Here is an 18,336-nt window from a genome sequence, read left to right as displayed (position 1 = left end):
AGATGGAGATGTTCTGTGCAACATGCTGCATGTTGGAACTGATGAGAGAATCGGTTACTTCAGGGTTCAAACCTTTAGAGGTTTGATGTAAGTCTAAGCAGAGGAACACCAAACCATCTGTATATCGCTCTTCTTTGTTCCCTGGTCCTGCCGTGCTCTGCAATGTCATGTGCAAAATTATTTGAAAATCAAGAGAAGGAATATTTTTCCCATTGTTTGTAACGTTACGATCGTGATCTTGTAAAATATATATTGCTTGATCAGCTGCAGGCCATTGTCCAGAATCCATTTCTCTTTATGAAATACATTGTAAAAAAAAAATTATATATGGGACTGTATGATTTGCGTCCTCAGTCTTTAATTCAATCTATGGCGGTAACTGGGGTGGACGTGCATGCCCACTAAGGTCGCGTGAAAGATAAGCTTTCGCATGAGAGAGAGAGAGAGAGAACTGCATTAATGCCACAACTGCAGCTGAAACTGAGATCTAACTGCGTGCATGGTGAAAATGTGATGGCCCATAGTGCAAGCACGCAGTAGCATGATAAAGCGAGTGAGCACGCAACACATAGTGATGCACACAGCTTTACAATGCAGCAATGGAGCAAAAACACAAAGTTAGATATCTCTTTTGGTATTATCAGAAGAGTAAAATGTGTTCGGTTCATTTTGAAACTGGTGGCATGAATTACAATACAGCACCAAGAGAGAAACTCTGCAGAAAGTCCAGAGGCTCTCATTGGGACCTTTGCAGTCTCACATACAGCTCCTCCAGAGAATGTCTGGAGATTCTTTGGAGTTGTTTGAAAGCGGCTACAAACTCAGTGTAACTTCTGGATTGTTTTCAGGTTGGGCTAATTGAGTTCTCTCAGGCTCGGACAGTTTTGGATAGAACAATGCTGCTCGAGCCACACTCTACTGTTAGCAGTCTATAAATCACATCCCTATTTACTGATATGGAACCTCCAGAGCTTTGGATCTGTCTTAAGAAGCCTTTGATTATAGGGAATCAGATGAGTTAAAGTCTGTGTACACGGCATCCTTCTTCCTGCCCTTTAGCTCCAGTCCAGTCTTTATGAATGTTACGTGTGGCTCAAACACTGCGGCTTAAATCCCTTCGGGAGAATACAGAACCATCAGTAGGGTCTCACATGATGACACATGCTATGAGGTCTTTCCAGCCCTGGTGAGGGTTTTGGTGCATCTGCGTTTTTACAGGATGACAAATTGCCAGCCACAGTCATTCCATGTCTGTTGGCTCTTCAAATGCTGCTTAGTGTTTTTCTTCTGAAACACAGCCTGAGTGTAATAGATCAGAGAGAGGGCTACTGTGCAGTTTCTTTTTTTTTAAACTGCTCAAGAGGATCTAGTGAAACTAACGCTGGCCCGCTCTTCCACACTCCATCTGGTCAAATGTTTACATTCCGTGATTAACACTTTCTAAAGACTACAAGTCTCTAGATCTGTTTAGGATGAATGATGTGAAAGGTAAAAACCACAGGTGTACAGTTTGATAGAAAAGTCGTCACCTTGGGCTCTTAGGCTATATCCATAATACTATATTAAACTCCGAAAAACAATCTTTGTCCACATGAGTGTTTTCCTGTGGACACAGGAATTGTTGTGTATTGCTCGAATGACAGCTTGTCTCCTACACATGTTAACAGTTTAATCATTGTAAAATACAGAATTTAATTGATTATCCATGTTGCGTTCACGCTTTAAGCCAAGGCTAATGCCAGTTGTTTTATTCTGGAGGAGTGCCATGTGATAGGAAGCTGACGAATCAGCAAAGGCTACATTGTGATTGAAAAGACCTAATCGTCAAGCAGTTGTGGGTGTCTACGTCATTGTTTACAAACATCTCAGTTTCCTCCTGTCCAGACGCAGCCCCGGTGTTTTGAAGCTAAAATGGGGAAAGCAGTGTTTACAAACTTCTCAGTTTAAGCGTCTCTAAAAGTCCGGAGTAGTACATTTAGTTGATTAATCAGTCGACAGAAAATTAGTCTGAGAATTGTTTTGAGTCAAATTCAGGTTTCAGTTTGGCAGATGAGAGGATTGACAATGAGACGTCACCTTGCTATATGAAAAACTGCAAATGAAATTATGGATACTTTTTAGTAGCAGTCCTACACAGTTAATCAACTAAATAACTTTCAGTTGTAGTCCTCGTGTGAATATGGCTGAAGCTGTAAAGGGGGTTTTGGCACAGTCACTAACTTCTTCTTGCTTTGCTTGATTGCTCCTTGTTGGACTGGAGCTGTCTTTAATTACCCACTTAATTCTCATTCAAGCAGTTTTGTTTTTCACATTTAAGCAGCAGGAAACTCATCACAGCCAACTGTCCTCATCAGTTATTGTTATTTTCAGCATCAAGCAAATCTGATGAGTAGTTTTTATTGTTGGCTCATTAGAAGATGGTGAAAGATGATCAGTATATTTTTACTGAGACGTCATCCAAATACAATTTTCTTTTTTTTTTTCACTAGCAAAAAATATTACTTTCACAAATTCACAAAGAAGCAAAACCGGAACCAGATCATTTTTGGCAATTTTCTCAAATGAAGATATTAAATCATTATCAAACTCACAAATTACAATTAATTTTTATTATTTTTGCAATTTCTGTTACAACAGGGTCAATGTATGAGCAAACATATACATACAGAAGGACAGTTATGCAACTTTATCTATTGAATTTACAATATTCACAATAATATCTGTTCAAAACAAACTATTTAGCATCTGTTCAATACCCAATATTTAGCCTCTAAGTTCAACTCAGTATTCACTATAGTGTTTGCCTTGAAAATGGCCAAAGATATAACTACTGTATTTCCTTGTATAATAGCAGTACTATATACTCAAATACATAACAGTACTATACATCATGAAGCCATGCAACTTCTGCTCCCTGCAAATATTTCACAATAAAACCCTTTTTTAAACAAATAAATGGATTCAGTTAACAGAAACGCTGGAGTGCTTTTTATTTTGAAATTGGTACAGGAAGTGTTGCAAACATTTGTAGTTGTGATATAAATTCAACAAACTATATATTATTATAATTTATTATCTGCGTGCAATGTTTTTTTGTCGAAGATGTCACAAACATACATATTTGCAACACTTCTTGTACCCGTTTCAAAGTAAAAGCACTCCAGCGTTTCTGTCCAGAGCGTTAAGGGGCTCGACAGTGAAGGCTCTCGAGATCTGTTGTTTACCTCTGATTTATGGTTAGAGGAACAAGGGATTGTGACGTGTGAATCCTTTTTCCTCGTGTGGCCACAGTGTTTGGTTAAATAAAGAGAGAAGCTCTTCACTCACCTGTGTCTCGCATGATGACTCACCATCCACTTAAAGTTACAATGGGAGGCACTGAAACGTGTCAAAGTAAACCTGTCAAAAGGGATTGAGTTGTGTTGGCTGGGTTTGGAGTCCGTAGATGATATCTGCCTATTTTTTTTTCTTCTTCTGTGCTACTTCTTCACTTTTATGGACAGCGGTAATGTTTTTGGAGTGTCAGAAAAGTAGCTGTGATTGGTTTCATACTGTGTCGCCTTGGAAACCTGATAATAAGTGTGAGGAGGAGTGGGACAGTGCAGGGAGGAGAGGACCCATCTTTAACTAAATGGACTGGTACATAATTCTTTCTTCTCCCTCTTTCTCCTGGTTTGTGAAGCCAGATTCGACTGCTGACTTTCATGCTTGAATTTACCCTTTTCTATGTAATTTGTTTTTAAGATACAAAATTTGAGTGTGCTGAGTCAACCTCCTCTTTGATCTTGCCTTACATAACTGACTGCAGTGTTAGATGAATGGAGGTTAGGTGTGTGAACCTTATGTCATGATTCTGCAGCCTGGACTGCAAGCGTAAGTTATGTGGGACAGAGATCCCCCAATGGACTCAGGATTTCAAAGACGGGGGCAAGTGAAAGCAGGGGGCCATGATCATATTTCAAACTTTGGAGTAAAGAAATCTTTCTTTGTCATTTTTGCTCATGTGCAGGTTTAATTTAAGAGACGTGTGAGGTTGAGATTTGTGTCCCCCTGTGCTTTCTTTGCTGCTGTAAAGACACAGACGACAGGTAGGCTCACACGGCTTGCTGATAGGATTTTAAACCACTCCCCACATCAGCTGTTTCCTCATCGCTCAAGCCGTTCCTCTTATCAACGTGTCATCATTTTTATGAATTTCCACACACACACAAAGTGTCGCAGAGAAACCCAGAGAGCGCTCCGAATGAGAAAGCGATAAGAGAGCATGAGTGTAACTTCCTCTCACCCTCTCAGTGATTTGTTGTGCAGCCAAGAGAAGCTGCCAGACGCACATTAAGATTAATGGTGAATCAGTCAGTAAAGCTGCCACTGTGCTTCATTATTGCCACGCGGTTAACGGGCCTGTGTTGAGGCGTTGCCATGGAGACGGCCAAATGGCAACGCCGTTTGAACAAATGGAGGTAAAGAAGCTCTTTGGAACCAGTGAAGGGGGTGCTATTTTGCCAATAGGCGGCAGCGGCTCATGCTGCTTAAGCACCTCATTTGGAGCCTCGGCTGCCATTTAATCTACTCTGGAGATGGCATCCCTTCAAAGGTGTTTGTGATATTTCAGAGGATTGTCACTTTTATGGAAAGATGTAAGAGCGTGTAATGGGCAAGAAATAGGCCAGCTTGGTGAAAAGAGTCTGAGATTTGTGGTCTGTGCAGTGCAGGGGAAGATACACAAGAGCTGAGGCTCTGAGACCAAGGTGCTTTTTGTTCCAGGGGGGAAGAAAAACGAAAAAAAGAGGGTGTGGTGATGTCTTAGTTTGCCTGGTCAGGCTCTATAAGCATGACAACTCTATATTCCTGTCTCTTCGTCACCGGCTATGGTATATTTGCCAGTGAGAAATTACAGTTTAGCATTAAACATTTTTAGCATCCACACCAGAATTTAATGAAAATCACATGTGAACCTCTCTGTCATCTTCCTACTCATTCCACAAAAGTCTGTCTGCCTGTCTGTTTGTGGAACACATATCTTGCGAGCCGAGTTTGTTGTGCTTTGGACCTGCGATAAATTCAACGTTAATGAAAATTGAATAAACCGGAAACAAAGCACTAGGTAGAAGTCAGTGGGGAAGTGGTAGTGTGCCTTCAGTCTGTGGACAGAGCTAAACATGTCTTCTATGTCCTGGGATAAACTGCAGCAGTGTTCAGTGAAAAGTTGTGAACTTTACTTTTTTTAACAGATCTCTGCTGATAATTAGCCGACATGTAATGTATGAAAAAATCACAGCAGTTCAGGAAATCATTCAAACTTGCATAAAAAACACACACATGAGCAGTAATAAAGCAAATTTAGTTTCATTTTATAAAAAACATTTATGATGAAATCATCATTGCAGATGAAGCAGGTAGGATGAACAGTTTTCTCACTTCACTCTGCACTACATAGACTATATATTATAATATATATAATAAGCTCTGCACACAATGTCCGGCACCCAAACAATAAAAAGTGACAGTATATTGTAGAACTGTTTGAGGAGAACTCGCTAATACTCACTCCGGATTATTACCACAGGCAAATTAAAAACCCATTTCAAACAGGCAGGTTTAGAACAGGCTATGCACTAGTTTAAAAAAAACAAAACATGAATCAATGAATGGCAGCTACTGCTGGGCACTAGATAATTCCTTTTCAATTACATCTTGTGCTCATTTATTCAGGGTAGTGTATAACTCCTGGATGGCTGTAGTTTGGTGTCATGCATACAAGGCAGTGGATAATTCCTGGATGATCTCAGCACATTCTATTTGACACATGCCAATTGTTTAACCCTGGTTTACAATGACAGTGACTGAGGATGCACATGTGGACAATATAGCAGAGTACAGATGCATTTGGATGATGCCATCTTGAATGTGTTAACGTATGTGATTGTTAAGCAATGGCAGCTCACATGTTTGAGTTTGATCCTGCGATCTTTGTTCAGTGTTGCTGTAAAACCATAAAATATCCCAAACGATAGATGTTCTTCCAGCTCTGGTTTGAGACATTTGCTGTAAAAGGCGTACACGTATATATATCCGGGGGCTCACCCAGCAAGGTTCAGCTATCAGAGCACATCTGTCCCTCTGCCAAAGCTGTCCCAGTGGAACTCTGCGTGTCATTTTTATGTTCCACAAGCACCAAGATGTAGATGTAATGAGAGGTGAATGCTACAGTGACTATGCGGTTCACAGGTTGCACCAAACTGAACCTCCTGTACACAGTTTGGGGAAAACGGCAATATTAGAAATGTAGTCTTACTCATGTCTAACGCTTCTCTGGAGGATGAGCACAGACACATCTGTTTAACAACAGTAACTTAACACCTCATTTGTTCCCAATAGGAATGTGTGTAAGTTACTGTGATCTATTTATGCGATCCCACCGATCCCATTAAAAAATAAAAAGGGTTTTACAATTTTATGCATCCCTTATGTTATGACTGAACTTGTCCCATCCTGTGTGTTGTCTGATGTTAGAAAGTTTCAGGGAGTGGCAGGAAAAAGGTTAACCTTCATCCAGGAAGACTTTTTTTCTCCTTAGAGAGACATGTTGGTTGGGGGGGGGGAAATCTGTGTGAGGCTCATCCAGCTATTTTAAAGTGTGGTGTCTTGTTTGCTACAAATCTGTAACTGGTTCATTCCTGCTCCTGTGACTTAAACCTTCTGAAACGGTGTATTTCAGCAACACTGGAGCTAAGTTTCAACCTCCTGTTTTGGGGTTTTCAAAAGGCCTTAAAGTTAAAGTCGAGAACAATAGTTGAGGGTGAAGAGTATCTCCTTTCCTTAAAGAAAGAGCCGTCTGTTCTGTGAGCCAGATTGGCGACAGTGTAAGCCCCGCGCAGTGTACACATTACACACACCCTCAGATTGATGCCTTAATGATTGGGCCAACATGTTAGCCTCTGGCCATCTCCTGGGCTCTTTGGAACGCTTGCATGAAACCTTTTAACTCCCCTCATCCTCTGCTCCAGCTTAATTTGTGGCTTGTGTGCACATACCACATAAGTCAAGTCACTGCAGTGACCTACACATAAGATACAGATCCTCGGGCTGAAATATGTCTCAGAAGCCGTAGAGCTTTCCTCCCCTCTTTGCTGTGGCTTTGCTCATGTGATCCCTCTGAGCTGTGATGATGGCACTGTCGATATCCTCGCGGGAGATGAAGGATGCTTTCCTGCGTTTTTTTTGTGCACGTGTGGTTTCTTTTCTGTAACGCCCGCCTGAATACAGTTTCAAATAGCAGTGACATCATCGTAGCGTTTTGCAAAAATACTAGTGACTTTTCACTGTTCAAGTAAGTTAAAAGTATACTTAGTTCAGTGCACTCAATTCAGCCTACTGCTCCGCGAGTGACTACAGCACTAGAACACATTTTAAATTCAATATTTTGCTAAAATGAAGGCAATCATTTGCTCACATGTGTGCACAGTAGCAGTACTTGTATTAGCTGCTCTGGAGCAGTCAGACTCCCTGTGTCTTTGCATTTCCATGTTGTTCTTGTCTCTTGAAACCTTTACAGTTACAGTGTTTCTTACTTGTTCCCCTTCACGTCCTTTCAGACAGCTACAATATCCTTCTCATTTTCTGTTCAGTCCTGAGCTTATCCTTAAAGAAAGCCATTTGTTTCTTCTTTTGTCTTTTTTCTAATTTAGATTAATGTGGTTAAAAATAAAGACAGTCAATAGTGTCTGAGGTTGAGTGTGTAAGAAACAATCGTGATATTTACAGTTACTGCTGAAGTCTCATAATTTGCTGGTATCAAGAAGAAGTAATGGTGCTAAGTGATGGAAACAATGATTTGGTGTCTCTATGAAAGCATCTGCGGAGGAACGGCAGTTGAAAGTGCATGCAAATTTTTCCAAGGGCACTATGATTTAAATGGAATTATTTTTTATTTGTTTTACACCTCTATGCTGGCCATTATTTTTCTCCGTTTGTCATTTCTGGAACAACTGGAAAATGTTTTCAAATTTGCACAGATTATATTTTAATGGTCAAAGGTGATGACATTTTTTTGGGTCATAACCAGGCATCCATATGCTTCCTTTGACAAAATGCACATAATGCCTTTTTACTTAGTCTTTTAAGTCTGGACAGACTTGGATGTAAACTATTTAACTGGTTGGTGAGAAACACATTTACAAGGCAGTAATTATTTTATTGTTGTTAGCATTTATTGACTTTGTCATATAATTTATTTGTTGTGTTGACAAATTAGTCAGGTTTTCAGATACATGACTGCCAATGAATGCTAATGTTGTCCCTTGTTTGCTGAATGTGCAAATAGAAAAGTAAGATTTGACAATTGCCACTTTAAAGGCCGTCATCTCTTGTTGTTAGATAATGAATGCAGCTTTGAGTTTAGCTGCGCGGCGTTCAAACTGAATTACTCCTTAAGTTTTAATACAAGCTCAAGTAGAAAGCTCTTAGTGTTTTTCAGTTTTTAGCAAGAAAACCTGTAGCAGCTTAAATGTGTCAGTTTCCACTGCTGAGTCATTCACTGCTGGGAAGCAGCATGTCAGAGATTAAATAGATAAAATAAATATAAACGTATAAAAGTTAGAATGTCAAGTGATTCCAAATTACGGCTGCAAGTTCAGAGAATTCTGAACACTGACCTGCTGCATAAATACTTGTATTTACAGTAACCTGTTGCCTAGTATAACTGTAACTGTTCATTGTTTCTAAAACGCTTGGGAAAATTCACATGACAAAGCAAATTTGTGAAGCACTGATGGACGTAAGAAGTACTTAAGCACGTCTTCAGGAGTTGAGCTGAAAAAGAAAAAGAACCCAGACAACACAGTAGCAGCAGCAGCTGGAGCTTCATCTCGGCCGACACAAGTACGAGAGTTTCTAAGTCGGTATGCACATTAGGGTCAAAACGTGAGGCAGCGGTTTTTTTGGATGAAAATACCTGACCTCCCCCCTCGGCCCCCCTCTGCCCCTTCCCTTTTCCAGTGTCTGGCAGGAATCAAAGAGCTGCAGGAATTTGCCAGTAATTGTTTTACGATTCCTAAGAAATCATACCTACTTGTATAGGTTGAACACAAAGAAAGCAAGAGCCATGAAAGCTGCAGGCTGGCTGTTGCTGCTGGCATGAAAGGATGGGGAAGGGGAGGAGGTACAGATACATGGGGCAGCCACCACCAAATAACAGGAACTGAGCTGTAAATGCTGGCTCTCCCTCTGTTCAGTCAATGAAAGGAGGTTGGAGGAAGTGGCTTATTGAAGCATGGTTTATAGAGGCTGTCTGTTGGCAGCTCTCGCTCTCCTTTCTCACTCGGCCCTGCCATAAAACATTTGTCTTCTATTGACAGCTCCTCCACACACCAAATCTGGAGGACTTGAGTCAGGAGCCATGGGCTCTTTTTCATTAGTGTGTTAAATGAAGCCAAAAGGTGAAATTATTTACACCAAGTGTTATTGTACTGTTTAGTTACAGTTAAACCCATTAGTCTGCCTACAGAAAATAAATCAAAATTCATTGTGTGAGTGATTTATTAAGCAACAACACCAAACCTCCAGCTTCTGTCTTTTATTGTTGTGAATTGAATCTTTGGGTTCATAAGTGTATTTTTCAATTGAACACTTTTGTCCCTGGTGTGTTGTGCCTTGTGTTTTTCATTTTTACATTTTACAGACATATCAATTAGTTGCTACTTCATCATCAGTTGATGAAGCGGCTTCAAGTAAAGCCAGTTTATATATTCTGGTAAACATATTATCTCACTGAAAAGGAGCTTCATTCATCATTCTGATAGAGCCAGAACATTGCATACAGTGGATTTTTGTTCTTCCAATTGGGCTTTAATAAGTAACAGAAGGATTTGCTTCTGGCAAGCGAGAGTACTTAGTGGCCCCGACATGGGTAGATGACATTCCACAAAGAATTGTCCACATCTTGTTTGGGGTCAAGGGGAGTAATAGAGTGTGATTAGTCTACTTTTTGATTCTTTTCTATAATGGATTGATCAAAGTTAACATGTTATTGTATAATAACAATAATTATAATCTGATGAAGTAGTGATAAAAGAAAGAAGTCTGTACTGCATTTGTTTGACCCAATTATAGAGCAGATGTTTCTTTCCACATTAGTTGTATTTTAATGTATCAATATGAATAAAGGAATATTGTGATAATTGTTTGGGTTGTATGGCCCAGCTCAGCCTGTTGGCATGAGCACTGTTGACACGTCTGAAACTCTTCATTACTGTAATTCTGATATAATATGAGGGCTGCATAAGCTCCTCCACAGCCTCATCAGACTTCAAACAACTTCACAGCTCGAATTTTTGTGGTTTTCTCTTTGTTATGTGTCTCTGACTCACTGCACCGTACGTCCTCTGTGTTCAATTCAAGAACTTGCACATTAATTTGGTACTCCATTAAATGTGTAATGTAGTCCAATGAAATGCTCGGGAAATGAATGTTTGTTACAAGTCACCTCCGAAGACGGAAGTTATCACAGCAGTCTTAGTTATCAGATTTGTATTCTTTTTTGTTTGTGAAACAACATCTCAAAGTCCTGCCAACACATATTATATTGACTGCAAACACCAAAGACTGTGATTCAAAATAACTTGGTCCCACTGATGTCACACTGTTTGCCTTGCATTTCCCATTTTAGTATTGCATTTCTCTTTGTCTGAGTATAACACATAAATACAAAGGCAAATTGAATCATAGTTTCTGTGTCCACCACGCCGCTGTGATCGGCTTATCCCTGTGACATAAATGTCATCCACCCATGTCCGCTGTAGGGTATGCAGGGACCTGTGCAGAATGTACGTGTGCAGCCCAAAATCAGTAACTGCGCTGACTGTATGTGTCAACTGCGCATGCTCCAGGCACAATATACTACTGGAATGGCATGTGGGATCTGGCGTGGAACACCAGACCGACATGGACCCTCATTTGAGTATGAATGGAACCGTGGGCATGCACGTGTTACAGAAATTAGTACGCGGACACGGAACAGGGTGAAAATGCTGAACCTTTAGTCACACACTGCTGTTACACAGACTTTTAAACTAGAGTTTGCTCGCATGCATCCAATTCAAAATGAGTGCTTCACACAGGGAACTGTTCCCAGAAAACAGTCACGGCAACCATGTATTAAAACTGGAAATGTAAATGCTTTTATCTGCCTCAAATCAGTTGTGTCAGACCATGAGTATCAGAAGTGACATTTAAATATGAATCAAAATGTAAATGCCACAGATTATATGACTGGTGCTGTGCCAGTATGAAATTAGACGGTTGGAACTTCTTTGCCCAACAATGACATAGCCAGACATCTACAGCATGTCCAACTCTTAGCAGTCACTACCAATACCATTTGAAATTCTACAGTCAAGGAAAATGATTTTTCTCAAAATAAATCCAATTATTAATCATTTGGATAAAACAAGTTTTAGTTTTAACGATACGTCAATAAAGCAAAAAGACGCGAAACATTCAACTGCAATGTGTTGCTGTGTCACTGAGTCCGTCCATGCTGCCAGAGGGTGAATGAGAAGGCCATAGCATTCCTTGTGAAGCATACTCAGACCAAAATATCATCTCTCTGTGCCAGAAGTCTCAGGATCCAACTGCAGACTGCCGTGAAAATTTCCTGAACTCCCGATGAAATGGGCCCTTTTTTGATTTGACTGGTGCCATAACCTTTTCATCAGCCCTTCTAAAGGTCCCAGAGTAGTTAGTTAAATCAACACTAGGCCGATTTTTAGCACAGCTGTACGTTGATACTCTTCCCTCAATAGCATGTCTGTGCATGTGAGGTCTGAGCCCCAGCTGTCAGCTCTGAGGCAACATAGCTCCATGGGTGCACATGTGGTTAAGGTACAAAGAAGTCCCAATGTGAGACAGGTACAGGTAGAGCCAGATTCTGGACAGGATACACCGCACTGATGCCTTCATTCAGTTGCATGGTTACCAGGCAGAGTGGAAGTCATTTCGAGGTGGGCTCCACGAAACGAAATAAGATGAACAGACTGCATAGAAAAGGCAAAGGTTGACTGTGGCCTTGAAGTTTTACTCTAAGATGTATACTCTGGTAGCTGTTCTTTTAAAATGTCTGCCTAAGTTACAATTTGATACTTTTGATAGCACTTTGTTTCGTCAGGTATTTGTTTATCACAGATATGTTTTGTATCAAGAAGTCGGCAAATGCAGAGGATATGTCACATGTGGTTTCGAGACCGTGTCCCTAATTACATAGTTGCATACCAGAGAACGCAGACATATTTTCCCAGCTTGTCAGTGCTCAACTTGTCAGCATAGGCTGTCGAGAAAGATGGACGACCTGTTGGGGAGCTATCATGTTGTCCAGTTTTTATACTCTATGGTGTATATTGGTATTTATAATAGTATATACGTATATATATCAATATGCATTTGAATCCCAGCCCTTGTGCAAGATGCTGAACCCCCCCCCCCCCCCCCCCAAAAAAATTTAAAAATAAAATGTCCCCTAATGGATGCTAATTGTAAGTCGATTAAGGATGAAAGTGTCAGCTAAATGACATGTAATATCATTTATTGTTTACTCTTAATGTGGTTAAATTCATCTTATTCCACATTGTCCACGCTGACAATGTCACACATATTCCATATCAGCTTCCCCATAAGTTAGCGCACTGAGGACAGACACTGTTAAACGTTTTAATCAGGGTGACTTTCTGGAAGACCCCGTGAGAAGATGCCACATCAGAACGTCAGAACATAGACACATAATGGATCTCCGGGGAGATATGGGAGTGTGCTGGCAGCCCTTCTTCCCATTGTGTGTGCTGTTTACCTGGAACCTGCTATCTAGAGCATCCCCATTATTTTAAGCCCAACCCCCACCCCTCACTTCAGTCCTCCAGTCTACCTCTCCATCTGTGTTTGGTCCCTCGAGGTGGGTGTGGCGTCTCACACCTGTGGTTTAAATCCAGGATGTGCATATGGTGTTTGTTCATGTATAATTTCTGATGATCCTACCTGGATTTCTTCTTACAAACATGCATGTGCCCCTTGCTCTACTTCTTGGTTCAGTGCTGGTGGGACAGGAAGAGAGTTCTACCGACAACCTTTTTTTTTTGTTCAACGGTATAAAGATGGTTTACAGGATGAGAAGTGAGGAGTGTATGCCGTTTTACTGACCCCTACGCAACCTATAACTGCCCCAGGCTGGCCACCTGTTGGTCTTCTTATCTAGTGCGTTGGCTTACAACACAAACTTGGATGTTTCTTGCGTTCCGGCCTTTAATCTTGGCAGATTAATCTTGGCCCCCGTTTGTGTTGGAGGGTCTTTGTTGTTGGCTGATTAGTGTGAGGTCGTTTTGGGTCAGGAGAGTTCCTGCAGCACTGTGGAGAAAACTATAGTGTGAGGTTGTTTTTAAGGGACTGTGCTCAGTCAACCAGAGACACCATCCCCGCTGAGCTGCTAATCACCACCCGCCATTGTTACAGAGGCTCATATCATGACTACTCGATGTTTGTCAGGCTGCTATACTCTTATAGTGGGGTCCTTAAGTTTTAGACCACATTCCCCATCCTACTGTATATGTTGTTCCAGGAAATATACAGCACTCTGTTCCACATGGTGATTTATACTCCAGTAACCACAGTACTCAGTAGTGGTTTCCCCTTTACACAGGCGCAGAATGTGTACTACTGTTTGTAAGCTTGCCGCTAGCTGAACTGTATTTAGTTGTACAAACAACATGAACATGAAGCAACACAAGACAAAGTTGACTTGGTGTGTCAGAATAATGGCTAAGTATCAACCAGAATATATTTATTGCAGTCTCTAGTATCCAAGTATCTAAGGCTGCTATTGAATTTTGACTAAATTACTGATTTATAGAGTCATATTTACCTATAAAAAACACATTTCACTATGTTGTCACCTTTTTGTACGGCTTGGGTTTAGATTAATGAATTTCTTTTGTTAAAACTACAGTATGCCTGCCTACCAAGGGTGGTAAAAACTGTTTTGTTTTTATTGATGTGGGGGGATTCCTCCTGTTGCTGGTCAGTCTGACTGTAACACACTAACCACCGTGTTTGTTAGACAGACACTGCACCCACTGTTATCTTATTGTGTCTTAAGTGTTAATTTTGAAAATATAGCAAGTAGTTTGCACAAAGTTCCACAGTGTTCCCTGCAGAAGTCATTAATTTAGTACAACAGGGTGCTATCTGTTAGACGCCCATCCTGAGCAATTTATGTAAATGGCCTGGTATTAGTGTACATAATAGGTTGTTAATGTGTGGTCTAACCAGATTCCAGTATTAATGGGGTAACTGAGTCTCAAAATATTGCTGAATTATATAGAAACCATAACAGGGATTTTTTTTAAAATTGCATTAACAGTGAAGAATTTATTGTAGGTTATGTTTCTAACAGTGTTGGTATGGTTATTAGACGTGGTGAAGTGTGCTACATTGAGAAATTGGCAGTGAACGTAGCATATGGCCTTGACCATGTAACAGCAGAACATCTGAAATACAGTATGCTAGCCACAGGATCTCAGTGTTACTTGCTGTTTGTTTTACTGCTCTGCTAATGCATGGCATATTGCCTGACTCTATGTTGTGTGTCATGTTAGTGCCAGTTGTTAAGAACCAAAACTGGAAAAAATATCCAGCATGGAAAATTACAGGCCAATTGCTCTGGCTAGTATACTTTCCAAAGTACTCGAACAACTTCTCTTGGGTAGACTTCAAGAATATATAATAACCATTTAAAATCAAACATGGCACAGATTTGTGTATATATGCACTGAAGGAAAATGGTAGTAAGTGTAGAAGACATAACACCCCAATCTTTGTGTTTTTTGGATGCATCTAAAGCATTTGACCGAATTAATACAAGAAGATTTCACATCATTCCTAGTGACCAATGGGGTCCAACAGGGTGGAATACTGTCACCTGTTCTTTTCAGTCTGTATATAGATGATCTTTCCAACAAGTTAAAGGAGTGTAAGACTGGATGTGTGGTGGCTTTTATCAATGCATTTAGAATCTTTCTTAATGTCTCAAGATGGACCAATTTTAGATTCGTGGCCAGTAATGTTCTTACTTTCCATGTGGTCCTGTTGAATTTTATTTACAAATTTATGTGTCTATGAAATGATTCGACAAATGTCATCATAATGGCCTTAACTGAGCCTCGACAGAGTGACACAAGGTATTCCTCTTGTTTCTGGTAACACTGGAACAAATGCCTGTATGTGTCTTAACAATAATCTAATTATTTTTGATTTGTGGGCTGCTGTGATTGTATTTATGTTTGTTTGTATTTTATATAGATATGGACCTTTTGTGTCTGCAATAAAATTGAATTGGAATTGAAATAACTGTTAACCGGTAATCATTTATCTCTGCTGGAGTTTGGAAAACATTGACTTGATGGTGTTGCTGCTGCAGATTGAATTGGTCAGCAGCGGCACACCGTTTCACATTCAGCCTACGCTGGACTCCAAAATGTTGACATCCCTGTGTGGGTGTGTATTTGTTTAGGGGAGTAAGATAAGGTCTGCTTTGTTTGGTACTAGCATCAGTAGCCTATAAATGTGCTAGTTTAGACAACACACATTTAGCTGGTCATGAATATTAATGAACCATGTGAAGGTTGAGCAGTGGTGCTCATGATTAATAAATACAAGTGTAATACCTGTGTTTCAGCAGCTAATATTAGCTTGAAGCCGTGGTGCAAGGGGTTGGCAGGAGCAGACCAAAAGTGAGCGCTCTCATATTGACTCCACAGCAGTGAAAAAAATAACCCTATAACCCTAAAGAAAAAAGTAATGAGCACTAAACACTCAGCAGACTAACAGCATTACTTTAGAGTTGTGTTTGTTTCCACCCCTTAATTAGTTTCTGGTCTCCTCTTATTGCCACCATCTCTTGAGAAAAACATCTGGCTCATTAGCTGCCAAATGCTTCATTGTCAGTTTTTGCTAGTTGTTAACTTTGTCTAATATCTGAATGGTCTTATTGACCACTTAAAGCATTGCACAATGCAAGTCAAATTCATCCACACATTCATACAGTGCCTGATATATGCAGCACGTTTCTATCACACGCCATTTATTTAATGTCTGTAATTTGGAGTTTATTATTTCGCCCAAGGATACTTAGGAATGCAGACTGGAGGTGCCAGTGATCGAACCGGAGATTGAACCTCCAACCTTCTCTAGCTCCTGAGCCACAGCCACCAGAGGCTAAAAAGCTCAGCAAAAGTGAAGAAGAAACTGCAGAGTTAGTGACAATTCTGTGGGTATAAAAATATTGATTAGTGGAGCATTAGAACATCCTCTGATCTTGTAGCTCAAATTATTTGATCAGAGATTTGACATAAAGAGTGTAATACGCTTTTGGTGGATTAAGATATTTGAGGGTAAAATGGCTGAGGAAGCATTAATTAAATGGGTAGATCCATACATCTGATCACTAATATATGTTGTGACCAAGATGTGTTCTGAGTGAAGCATTTTACATTAGAAACTAAAAGTTTTCTCTGCTTAATATTTTTTTTCTACCTCTCCACTACATACTTTATGTGGACCCTTGCCGCCCAAATGCCTGGCATTTATTGGACGAGTGACGTTGAGATGAATGGTTCCATTAGGTTGAAGAGGGATTAACAGTAAATCAGTGAGCGGAAGGAGCTCATATTTAAGCCACAAGCCTCACTAAAGACTTTTTTATGTCCAGTCCTGTCTTTTGTTTTATGGTCAGGCCTACCGTCTGGCCTGGCCTCATTACAAACCAGTCTGCGTAGAAAGGGCAAATATGTAGTGACTGGCATTGTTCTGTGATTGGCATCTCAGTTTAAACCAAGGCCATGTTAATAAACGACACGGCCCTATCCCACTTTGAAAGCCTCTGTGACCAGTGGCAAGTTTTCTCTTACAGGTCAGCGATTGCATTGTGCATCTCTGCCTCTCCGACGCTCCTTCAGATACTGCTATCCCTTTCAACCTGAACTCCTGAACCCCAGCCAAGATGCTACCCTGACTTCACATTTACTCCCTTGATCCTGCCTTTCCATGAAGCTTCAGGGTTTTTCCTCTCATTTTAACTGTCACTTGAGGTTACTGTTCTGTTTCAACAAATCAAGGCTCTAGAGTTTGTCCATCCAAGTGTTGTGTTATTGAAAAAAAAAAAAAAAAAAAGGTCAGGCAGGGGCTGCCATCCAAACTTGATGGACATGCAGGTTTTCCCCAGGATATTGTTTGAAGAAGGTGTTAAGCCCCATTTCATCTGAAGATCAGTGTAGTTAATATCAAATATGCAATAAACAGTAAGCAAACAATAATTTTGTGGTTTCACCTGTAATGTCAGGAAACAGTGTGCAATATAATAATAATAAAGATGTAATGATGTCTGTCACAGTTTTTACCAGAACTAAAATTGTCACCTTGTTTTGCTCAAAACCAAGTGTTGTAAAAGAAAGAGAACCCACAAATCCTCACGCTGAAGAAACAGTAATCAGAAAACGGTTAAAGTTACTGAACTGTAAAAATACTAAAAACGGATGATTAATCTTAGTCAGACGTGGACTGCATTATATAGAGAGTGGCTCACCTCTATAAAACCCTAAAACCCTGCAGGAAAACCCTAATATGATTTCATACATTTCAATTTCTTTTTATTGTAGTCGAACAATAAAAATGAGAGGACTAATTAAAAAGTCTACTAACAGTATGAACAACCAGTTATTTTCTCAGTACATTTTTGCTATCAAATATCAATACATAGTATGATGTTTCACAAAGCCAAGGTTGGCTTTCTGAAATAGTTTCAGAAACCATCAATGACCATCAGCCCAGAAAAGATATTTAGTTTTCTATCAAAGCATCAAATGCTCACAATGTCTGGGAGTCAAAGTCAATGTTTGCTTGTCTAATTGTTCCTGCAAAAGAGGATAACCGCATATGACGTATATCACGGTATAATCTCTAATGCAAGTTACTTTCCATTTCCCACAATGCGTATCAAAGAGCCCTGCTGAGCTTTGACTTTTCACTTTTAATCAAGTCTGGAGATGTACATCCAAATGAAGCCTGTGTAAGGTCTCACTGTAGATGTGTCAAGTGTCAACAATAGTATTTACCATAAAAATCCCCTATATAGTGCTGCAGGAATGATCCACAAAACCCAATGGGATTTTCCTATTTGATTTTTGATTATTGCCAAAAAATGAATTGGACCAAAACAAGTTTATGCTCTTTGGAATAATAGTCATAAACCACTTTGCCTAAATACGACCGAAGGAAATGTAATCTGTAAACTATTGCGTG

At 40.1% G+C, this 18,336-nt stretch overlaps 1 protein-coding gene across 2 annotated transcripts in view; it reads left to right on the top strand.

Annotated features, from left to right (window-relative positions):
- Nucleotides 1-18,336, top strand: part of mllt3 (MLLT3 super elongation complex subunit) — a 47,131-nt gene that overhangs the window by 3,510 nt on the left and 25,285 nt on the right. The window lies entirely within an intron of this gene.

Source organism: Hippoglossus hippoglossus, chromosome 18, assembly GCF_009819705.1.
Source record: "Hippoglossus hippoglossus isolate fHipHip1 chromosome 18, fHipHip1.pri, whole genome shotgun sequence".
Taxonomy (NCBI): Eukaryota; Metazoa; Chordata; class Actinopteri; order Pleuronectiformes; family Pleuronectidae; genus Hippoglossus; species Hippoglossus hippoglossus.
Note: the sequence above shows the minus strand (reverse complement) of the source record. Positions and strands in the feature narration are given on the sequence as shown.